Below are 10,798 nucleotides of genomic sequence, written 5' to 3'. Positions count from 1 at the left end.
ATTAGGTGTTGTTATAATTGTTAGCTTGCTAAAGTATATAAGAAAAGAACAGCTCACTGCATAAGATATTATTTGTTTCACGAGTGTAAACCATTTACAAGGTATATCTCACTATATTATAGCACGTATAGGTAGTTTAATATGTTAAGCTCATTTAAAGGGAAACTCATTTAAAGGGTAATAAGGAGAGAGGAGTAATGTGTTAGAAACAGGAACATCCCACCGCATGATTATTGATTATTTCACAATGTGTAAACACTAATTTGGGTATTTTCTTAAAGGTCTACAAGTCTGAGAAATAGGTTTCATATGCAAATACACTAGGCCGCCTATTTTCAGTGGTCACAGTGTTGGTGTATGAAGTGTGAGGCTTTACAGCCTCAGAGGAGAATTATTTTGGAGCATTATAGCCTAAATTGTTATAATTATTACTAGAGCAATGGTGGTCTACATTGTCATCATTTAAAGTGTTATTTTATAGTGTAAAGTTAGGATCACAGTGTTAAAACTCTACAGCTCTGAGTGTTGTGCTGCTTTCTGTATCTAACTGCCCAGGCACATGTGTGTGTGTGTGTGAGCAAGTTCGTGTGCTTTGGGAGAAAAGGGAGGGAGCACAGTGAGGCAGCATCAAAAATACCTGCAAAGTAAAATATAGAAGCAGATTTTGTGCAAATTGTATAACAAAACATACATCAATATAGTCCATCACAGTAAGAATGTCCTGTTTCTTGCACAGAGCACAAACAACACCAGTTTATTCCACAAAAGTCAGGTTATGGAAGAAATGGCATGATCAAGCAGAGTTCATGCAGAGGACACAGAGAGGAGGAGCAGGCAGTCAGGGACTTTCCCAGACCCAGGTGCAGCAGGAAAGAGGGCCAAGAGATGATGTAAAGCCAAGAAACAGAGCTATAAAAGGAGGTCCAAAAGGAGGTGAAAGTCAGTCGTTACATGGTTTTCATGTCGACTCGGGTCTCTGTTCTGGTAACAGAATGGGGCTCTATTTTGCACCGATCTCTGACACACTCCGGTGGAACTTTTGTATTGTAATTGGTGTCTGTTTTTGTTGATAATAAAAATGTTGGTAAAAGTTCAAGCTTTCTTATCTGGCCCAAGTCTTGAATTTTTACACGACATTAAAAGCAGACACACGACGCTGCTGACAGAGTTTTTGATTTCGTACTTTTATTAAAATCTTTTGTTTTGTGGAAATAACACTTATCTGCCTACACTTGTTCTCTTGCTTGTCGCCGAATTTACCTTGTGACGACTCCCGGTTTGTTTTCCGCCACTTTTAACTCCCATGTTCCAGTCAGGAACAACACAGATGTTTGCTGCCATGGCCATAGCATCAACAGTGCCTCTGTTGGGGTTCTTGGATCATAAGCATGATGTGCAGAAGCCACCACAACACTATGGACTATGTGATGGAATTTTAATATCTAGATGTTTCAAAGTTCTAGGACGAGTTTTACCGTCAGACTGGAAGGTGAGAGACCAAACGGAGACATGTGGCCTCCCTCGTGCATCCTTTTCACCCCCCCTCTAACCCATAATCTGCCAGTATTAACTATTAATTCCATTCTGTAAAACTAAAAGCTCTTCAAGATGAATACTCTTGTACTTTTACTTCAGTAATTATCAGTGAAATGTTTTCTTTAAATCGTCCCGTGGTGGAGTTCATTTTATTTGTTGATGAAATGACTAAATGCAGCAGTAAGTACGCAGTTTCCTAAAATATTCAAGTAAATAATTATAAATAAATAAATAAGTAGGAAGAATGCAGGTACCTTGTGTACTCCTCTGAATTTGGACATTAAGGTTTTAGATCCAGAATACATGACCTGATCAGTGAAGATGGATTATTATAGGAAACGTCCTAAATGAAAAGTAAATGATAATATGGCCACTCTTGTGTTTACTGCCAGAATCTGCCAGAAAGAGGATCGCACTCCGATGAAGGAAGAATACCAGAATACAAACAGCTCAAGGCTAAACTGCGTTTGCTGGAAGTCCCCCTCAGCAAACAGGAAGTCACCAAAACCGTGTGAGAGGAAGTGGAAACTCCCAGAGACTGCCTCCACCCTGAAACTCTGCATGAGAAAAGAGCTTTCTGTGTTGAGAGGAGAGGAAGAGTTACAGAAAGAAACGTGTTGAGGTGCACCGACATGTTCTTCCTTTCTATTATTTATTTCAGCTACTTCAGCTGCAGAGCTCAAGAGAGCAGAACGTCGCAGCCTGAAATAAAACTAGTGCTTAACGTTGTGAAACATCTGTTGGGTCAGGTTTAGGAAAAGTTCATGGTTTGGGTCAAAATAACTACGTTACATACGAGGTCCAGTGTGTTCTAATGACAGAAATGCAAGATGAGGTCCATAACTATGTTCTCAGCGCTGCATAAAGACCTTAATGTTGTTATTACCTTAGAATGAGACATTTTCTGTCTACAGACACCTCTCACATGGAGGTCACCCTGTTGCACCGCCATGTTTCTACAGTAGCCCAAACTGTTTCAGTGCTGAAATAATTAGTTGATTAGTGGCTCGACAAAAATATTTAGTAACAGCTTTTAAATGTAGTTTAATTCCTGTTTCCTGCTGAAACGTCCCTCTGGGTCCTGAATGTTGTACAAAGTTTCACACTTTGAAGACGTCACTCAAACTGTGATGGATTAATAATAACTAATGAACAAGAGTCTTTGTGCAGAATTTAGACTTCAGCAGACGTAACTCTGCTCGTCTCCGTCCTCTGCAGCTCCGGCGAAGCGCCCGGCCGGCCGGCGAGGAGCCAAGAAGACGGAGCAGCAGGAGGAGGAGAAGGTGGAGGAGCTGATCTTCAGCGTGGAGCTTTCTGTGACGTGCTAAGATGCTGAGCGGCTCAGTAATGCTCACGGCCTGGACTCCGCTCCTCCTCCAAAATGCTCCAGTCCCAGATCCAGCCCAGGACCAAGACTAGGCTGTATGTAAGCCATTGAGAGGATGAACTACCCATCCATCCATCTTCATCCGCTTATCCGGGATCTGGTCATGGGGCAGCAGCTTCAGCAGGGAACCCCAAACTTCTCTTTCCCGAGCCACGTTAACCAGCTCTGACTGGGGGATCCCGAGGCGTTCCCAGGCCAGTGTGGAGATATAATCTCTCCACTTAGTCCTGGGTCTTCCTCGAGGCCTCCTCCCAGCTGGACGTGCCTGGAAAACCTCCCTAGGGAGGCGTCCAGGAGGCATCCTTACCAGATGCCCAGACCACCTCAACTGGCTCCTTTCAACGCAAAGAAGCAGCGGCTCGACTCTGAGCTCCTCGCGGATGGCCGGGCTTCTCACCCTATCTCTAAGGGAGACACCAGCCACCCGCCTGAGGAAACCCATTTCGGCCGCTTGTACCCACGATCTCGTTCTTTCGGTCATGACCCAGCCTTCACGACCATAGGTGAGGGTCGGACCGGTAGATCGAGAGCTTTGCCTTACGGCTCGGCTCTCTTTTCGTCACAACGGTGCGGTAAAGCGAGTTCATTACCGCCCCCGCTGCTCCGATTCTCCGGCCAATCTCCTGCTCCAGTCTCCCCTCACTCGTGAACAAGACCCAGAGGTACTTGAACTCCTTCACTTGGGGTAAGGACTCATTCCCTACCTGGAGTTGGCACTCCACCGGTTTCCTGCTGAGAACCATGGCCACAGATTTAGAGGTGCTAATCCTCATCCCAACCGCTTCGCACTCGGCTGCGAACCGATCCAGTGAGAGCTGAAGGTCACGGACCGATGATGCCATCAGGACCACATCATCCGCAAAAAGCAGTGACGAGATCCCAAGCCCCCCGAACCGCAGCCCCTCCTCGCCACGACTACGCCTCGATATCCTGTCCATGAATATCACAAACAGGACAGGTGACAAAGCGCAGCCCTGGCAAAGGCCAACCCTCACCTGGAAAGAGTCCGACTTACTGCCGAGTACTCGGTCACAGCTCTCGCTTTGGATGTACAGGGATTGGATAGCCCTGAGAAGGGCCTGTCGGGTCGGAAATAAGGACCGGCCGGGCCAGTAAAAGACCTGGTCCCTACCCTAACCAACGTAATAAACTCAATAAAATTACTCTATTAGATTTCTTCTTTAGTCAAAAACTGCGTAGTCAAAAACTTCACTGGAGACGGTCAAGAGTCGGTGCAAAAGAGTTTATTCCAATAAAGGACCGATAAACCCGAGCAACATCCCTGCAGGTCTCAGGATGGAACCGAGTTGGTGGTCAGCGAACATCGCCTTATATTCACCTTAAGCTCCACCTTGTCCCTCTCTTCAGGTGGGCGTTACATCTTAACTCCTCCTTATCTCCTCCTCCTAGGTGGGCGTTACACCTTAACTCCACCTATGGTGTTCGCTGACCATTCCTCCCCTTTGGTGGATTTCTTATCCTCTACTGCCATCTAGTGGCCTTTTTCTTGTACTGTTTTACCAAATTAACCCTTTCATTAATGTTACAATTTCCACTTTTTAACTATTATTACATGTAATTATTGTTACCATTTATCTCTCTTTATATTTTTTACATTACTGGATTAGAAATCCACCAATATGTTTCAACTTCAGTCCCACCGTATTTTTTTAAAAGTTATACAGGCATAGTTTGACACCATTAAAACTTAAACACTTACAATCGTATTTTTTAAAAGAATTAATAAGGAATAACATATCTAATACATATATAACGTGATTCAATGAACAATTACATGATTTAACAATGCAAACCATGTGGGTGCTTTGTCTCATACAAGTTAACTTTCGGCAGCGCAAAGCTTGGTTTCATGCAGTACCAGGCGCCATAAATCACAACATGTCATGATCTCATTCTTGGCTTCAGTTCGCGATGATCTCAGCCCTGGCGTACGTGACTTACTGCAGGTGCCTTGCTTCTATTGTGTGGGTTTCGGTTGGCTAGGTTTTGCCTGCACGGCCTGAGCAGCTTCTCTGCTCATGTAGGCACATTAAAAAGCACACGTTCACAGAGAATAAGAATAATATATGATAAACACACAGAGTATAAGAATAAAATATGAGTTTGAACACACTCATTAAACACTCAGTAGTTAAACACTCAGTAGTTAAACACTCAGTAGTTACACTTTACACTATAAAATAACACTTTAAATGATGACAATGTAGACCACCATTGCTCTAGTAATTAATGATAACAATTTAGGCTATAATGCTCAAAAATAATTCACAACAGCCCCCCTCACCCCATACACCTCCCGCAGCACCTCCCACAGTATCTCCCGGTGGACCCGGTCATACGCCTTCTCCAGATGTAGACTGGAGGATGGGCATACTCCCAGGCCCACTCCAGGATCCTTGTGAGAGCAAAGAGCTGGTCAGTTGTTCCCCGACCGGGACGAAAATGATGAACTAATCCAACATTAAAGACCTACAGAAGCTGTTCTGGACACCGGAACACGGACGGATCCAAAACAGACTCTAAGTTTAAACCTAGCAGGTGACATTACGGCTACATGGGCTGTTGGAAACAGCAAGAGAGGGGCGGGTTTAGCATGTATGGTATCATGTTGATGAATTTTGATGAAATAGTTATTAAACACTTGATGCCACACAAACTCTACACACTTTTGAACACATGCAGATAGATTCCACTGCACAGGACGCAGTTCTGAAGGACAGCATGCAACAATGTTTGATTATATCTGGAATAGGGACGGTGAAGAGAGAGACAGAGAGGGTCTATTTTTCAGTTTATTGCAACATATTATCTGGACAAGGACGCTGCCGCTGTTGTTTTGTTTCTTTTTCTCCTTCTCTGACGTCAGCTGTTCCACGGAGGGCATTTGCACATGACAAGTGAAGCCAAGTGGGCTGGAAATGGATGGATTTGGGGATGTAAGTCCACCCAGAGTGGGCTGACAGAGGACAGAATCCCAGAACACTACACAGCAAAGAGCCAAAGTTCTGCTCTGGTTAAAAGAACCCTTGAACTAGTTCCTGTAAGATCTTCTTACACACCAAACTGTGACCTCACGTCTGAGTCTTTAGCTATAGTTGATGATTTGATGCTTGAAATGATGTTGAGTGAGCTGCTCGGAAGAAGCATGCTGAGACGACCGATGTGTTGCTAAAAGCGTTTAGCCCACAATGAGAGCACACGCAAGGCTGTCTGTCTCCAAGAGCAATTCGATTAGAATAACTTAATAACTCTCTCTTTCCCAATAGTCGTAAGCCGTTTTCATCTAAAGAGGTGATGATGATTTTATAGACAAGAGTTCCCTTTACTAAAAAAGAACAGAGAGATGAACCTACAGTTCATTGACTGACTGAAATGCCTCTCTACAGTCTGCCTGTTCTCTACAAAGACCTTCGTTCTTAGGCTCCGCCCACACTGCTGCATTTTCTTTTAAAGCAGAGACCTTTTGCTACGTTTGCACCTCCCGTTTAGACTAAAACAGTAAAGTTTGAAAACGCTGCCGACCCCGTTTTTCATTTTAAAACTCCGTTTTAGTGAAGACGGGAGAAAAGGGAGGACTTTAGAAACGATGACGCAGACGCTCGGCTCTCTGATTGGGTCTTATGAGTCATGCAAAGCAGACACACAACGCTGCTGACAGAGTTTTTGATTTCGTACTTTTATTAAAATCTTTTGTTTTGTGGAAATAACACTTATCTGCCTACACTTGTTCTCTTGCTTGTCGCCGAATTTACCTTGTGACGACTCCCGGTTTGTTTTCCGCCACTTTTAACTCCCATGTTCCAGTCAGGAACAACACAGATGTTTGCTGCCATGGCCATAGCATCAACAGTGCCTCTGTTGGGGTTCTTGGATCATAAGCATGATGTGCAGAAGCCACCACAACACTATGGACTATGTGATGGAATTTTAATATCTAGATGTTTCAAAGTTCTAGGACGAGTTTTACCGTCAGACTGGAAGGTGAGAGACCAAACGGAGACATGTGGCCTCCCTCGTGCATCCTTTTCACCCCCCCTCTAACCCATAATCTGCCAGTATTAACTATTAATTCCATTCTGTAAAACTAAAAGCTCTTCAAGATGAATACTCTTGTACTTTTACTTCAGTAATTATCAGTGAAATGTTTTCTTTAAATCGTCCCGTGGTGGAGTTCATTTTATTTGTTGATGAAATGACTAAATGCAGCAGTAAGTACGCAGTTTCCTAAAATATTCAAGTAAATAATTATAAATAAATAAATAAGTAGGAAGAATGCAGGTTCCTTGTGTACTCCTCTGAATTTGGACATTAAGGTTTTAGATCCAGAATACATGACCTGATCATGAAGATGGATTATTATAGGAAACGTCCTAAATGAAAAGTAAATAATAATATGGCCACTCTTGTGTTTACTGCCAGAATCTGCCAGAAAGAGGATCGCACTCCGATGAAGGAAGAATACCAGAAATACAAACAGCTCAAAGCTAAAGTGTGTCTGCTGGAAGTCCCCCTCAGCAAACAGGAAGTCACCAAAACCGTGTGAGAGGAAGTGGAAACTCCCAGAGACTGCCTCCACCCTGAAACTCTGCATGAGAAAAGAGCTTTCTGTGTTGAGAGGAGAGGAAGAGTTACAGAAAGAAACGTGTTGAGGTGCACCGACATGTTCTTCCTTTCTATTATTTATTTCAGCTACTTCAGCTGCAGAGCTCAAGAGAGCAGAACGTCGCAGCCTGAAATAAAACTAGTGCTTAACGTTGTGAAACATCTGTTGGGTCAGGTTTAGGAAAAGTTCATGGTTTGGGTCAAAATAACTACGTTACATACGAGGTCCAGTGTGTTCTAATGACAGAAATGCAAGATGAGGTCCATAACTATGTTCTCAGCGCTGCATAAAGACCTTAATGTTGTTATTACCTTAGAATGAGACATTTTCTGTCCACAGACACCTCTCACATGGAGGTCACCCTGTTGCACCGCCATGTTTCTACAGTAGCCCAAACTGTTTCAGTGCTGAAATAATTAGTTGATTAGTGGCTCGACAAAAATATTTAGTAACAGCTTTTAAATGTAGTTTAATTCCTGTTTCCTGCTGAAACGTCCCTCTGGGTCCTGAATGTTGTACAAAGTTTCACACTTTGAAGACGTCACTCAAACTGTGATGGATTAATAATAACTAATGAACAAGAGTCTTTGTGCAGAATTTAGACTTCAGCAGACGTAACTCTGCTCGTCTCCGTCCTCTGCAGCTCCGGCGAAGCGCCCGGCCGGCCGGCGAGGAGCCAAGAAGACGGAGCAGCAGGAGGAGGAGAAGGTGGAGGAGCTGATCTTCAGCGTGGAGGCTCACAGCAGCAAAGAGCTGCGACACTTCAAGTTCCTCTCCGTCTGCTTCACGGCTCAGCTGCTCGGCTCGGCCAGCTTCGTCGGTAAACCTGCACAGGCCACAAATACAGACTAATAAAAGCTACATTTGTTCTGAGCTTCTAAGTTTCTTATTTAACCTTATTTAGATTCTTTAAACTTCAGTTTGTTTTGTTTTAATGAGCTGAAGATGACGGAGGTCAGAAGTCTTAGAGGATAATAATCTGATGAATTGTCAGTTGTCTACACCCAGTCAGTCTGCAGCAGTAAGATCTCAACAGTCTCAGGCCTCAAATACATAAAACATTAACCTTTAAGTTATACACTTGTCTTCTTAATCAAGGAACAAATTATATATTTGCATTGGAAATAACCGGGGACTGTTGAGATATCGCAGACAACTGATATTAAAAATAATGCTACTTAGAATATTTCTAACACAGACCGTGATGCAATGAACAGACACCATCATGTTTTCTAAATAAATTGTGATTTCATTTAATTTGATATAATTGGTCAATTGTAAGGGGGTTAACATTCTGCCGAAGTGCGTTCTTGGGCTTTACTTCAGGCCTCTTCCAGCGCTGCAGGTCTGTGATGTCACTTCCTGCCATCAGCGGCGATGTTGACAGTCCCTCCTCCCTCCTGGCTGTTCTCAGGTCAGCAGCGGTGAAGCGTGACCACCCCGAGCCGCCCAAAACACAAACACAGACGCGGCTCAGGTGCTCTGATGTTCAGATCACGCCTCATTCCTGCTCCCATGATTCCTTGCATGAAGAATGAGCTTGACTCCCGGCGACTCCTTTCCTTGAACCAGCATCAGTGAGACCCAGAATTTGTAAACAAAACCATCATCCCTCATTGGACAGAAATTCTGGAGCGTGACAGTCGAGCCAAGTAACCACGGAGATCTTCTGTAGTGCAGGTTTTGTTCTTTTACTGATTGTTTTCTCAGCTTCAGTCACAGTTTGCAGAACGAGCGGCACGTGATACGATGTCTTCTTTATGTTGTAATAAGCATTTTGCAAAGAGGAAGACTTGCAGTTCCGGTGGAGAGAGCGTGCTCTGATGTGCGCCCACTGTGGCGTGCTGACTTTCACTACAATAGCCTGTTCATTTCATAAAAGGCGCAGGGCTTTCTGCAGTCGCGGCCGGGCCACGTTCACACCTCAAATGAACCGTACCAGAGTTGGTGTGGAACTTCAGCTGTTTGGTCCGTACCCGAGTGCTGGATTCACAAAAAGATCCACAGTCAGGGCGTGAACGATTCGACCGAACCAAACAACACAGATGTAATTAGAGCCTTAGTGTCCCAGCAAGCCTCTCCGGTGAGGCCGCATGTATAATAGCAGACCCTGGAAGTGGTTCAGCTAAATGGAATTCAGCCTTCATCCGTGTCTTAAAATGTTCTGTCTTAACGAAAGTTAGACTGAGGTTGTTGTGTTCGGTCGTCGTGGAATCTGGCTGGGATCTTTGACCGTGCTTTTACATTTGAAAAACAGATCGCTGTCACTCAGTCATCTCTTTACGGTTCCTGTTAGTCCAGAACGCAGCAGAAGCGTGAGCACATTACTGCGGTTTCAGCCTCGCTCCACACCTCAGGAGGCCAAAATAACAAATTAAACTTTACTAATGAATCAACAACTCTACGGATCATTGTTTAATCAGATTCAGGAGTTACTTTTCACACATTGTCCTGTTTTCATAATGACGAGAATCAGTCACTGTTTTAGTTGAAAATGCAACAACGATGAAACATTAACTAAACACAGAATGATAAACTGGATGTTTCAGCCAGCGGAAAGCAGAAGTGATTTAAAATGAGTCAAGAGGAGTAGAGTGGTGAGTATATCATGATTCAGCGACAACCAGGATGGCGAAACACACGGTTTCCGAACATCCCATTTCCAGAGAGAAACATCCTGTGATATAAACCAGTCAGCACTAACATTATGTCCACTGAAGGGAAATTATGCAGAGTTAGAAGGACTCCCAAATCCGATTAACAGTGATTCAAAAAGCACAAAATTCATCCTCAGGTACACATTTATTCCTGCCGTGAAAGGAACTGTTGATGCTTCAGCAGACCAAGACATTTAGGACAGTTTCATGCTCCCAACTTTGTGGAAACAGTTTGGGGACGGCCCCTTCCTGTTCCAACAGGACTGAGTGCACAAACAAAGGTCCATAAAGACCCGGATGAGCCAGTTTGGTGTGGAGAACTTGACTGGCCTGCACAGAGTGCTGACCTCAACCCGATAGAACTCCTTCGGCATGAATTAGAGCAGACTGTGAGCCAGGCCTTCTCATCCTACATCAGTGCCTGACCTCACAAATAAGCTTCTAGAAGAATGGTCAAAAATTCCCATGAACACACTCCTGCGATGTCATTAACCTCCATGTGCATGTAAAGGAAGGTGTCCCAACACTTTTGGCAATATATTGTAGCTTGTGAGATTTCCAAATCTCCTCCTTTGTTCCTTACGGATCTTTAAC

The 10,798-nt window shown here is 43.9% G+C and overlaps 2 long non-coding RNA genes across 2 annotated transcripts; both read left to right on the top strand.

The window, feature by feature from the left end:
- Positions 1-1,120: 1,120 nt before the first annotated feature.
- On the top strand, positions 1,121-3,089 carry LOC119915913. Its single transcript, XR_005447044.1, has 3 exons — positions 1,121-1,489; positions 1,929-2,158; positions 2,755-3,089. It is a non-coding gene; the product is annotated as an uncharacterized LOC119915913 (long non-coding RNA).
- A 3,491-nt stretch (positions 3,090-6,580) lies between these two features.
- On the top strand, positions 6,581-8,421 carry LOC119915911. Its single transcript, XR_005447034.1, has 3 exons — positions 6,581-6,925; positions 7,364-7,594; positions 8,191-8,421. It is a non-coding gene; the product is annotated as an uncharacterized LOC119915911 (long non-coding RNA).
- Positions 8,422-10,798: the final 2,377 nt, after the last annotated feature.

This window comes from Micropterus salmoides, unplaced genomic scaffold, assembly GCF_014851395.1.
Source record: "Micropterus salmoides isolate LMB-PRFRI ecotype aquatic unplaced genomic scaffold, ASM1485139v1 Ms_hic_scaffold_21, whole genome shotgun sequence".
Taxonomy (NCBI): domain Eukaryota; kingdom Metazoa; phylum Chordata; class Actinopteri; order Centrarchiformes; family Centrarchidae; genus Micropterus; species Micropterus salmoides.
Note: the sequence above shows the minus strand (reverse complement) of the source record. Positions and strands in the feature narration are given on the sequence as shown.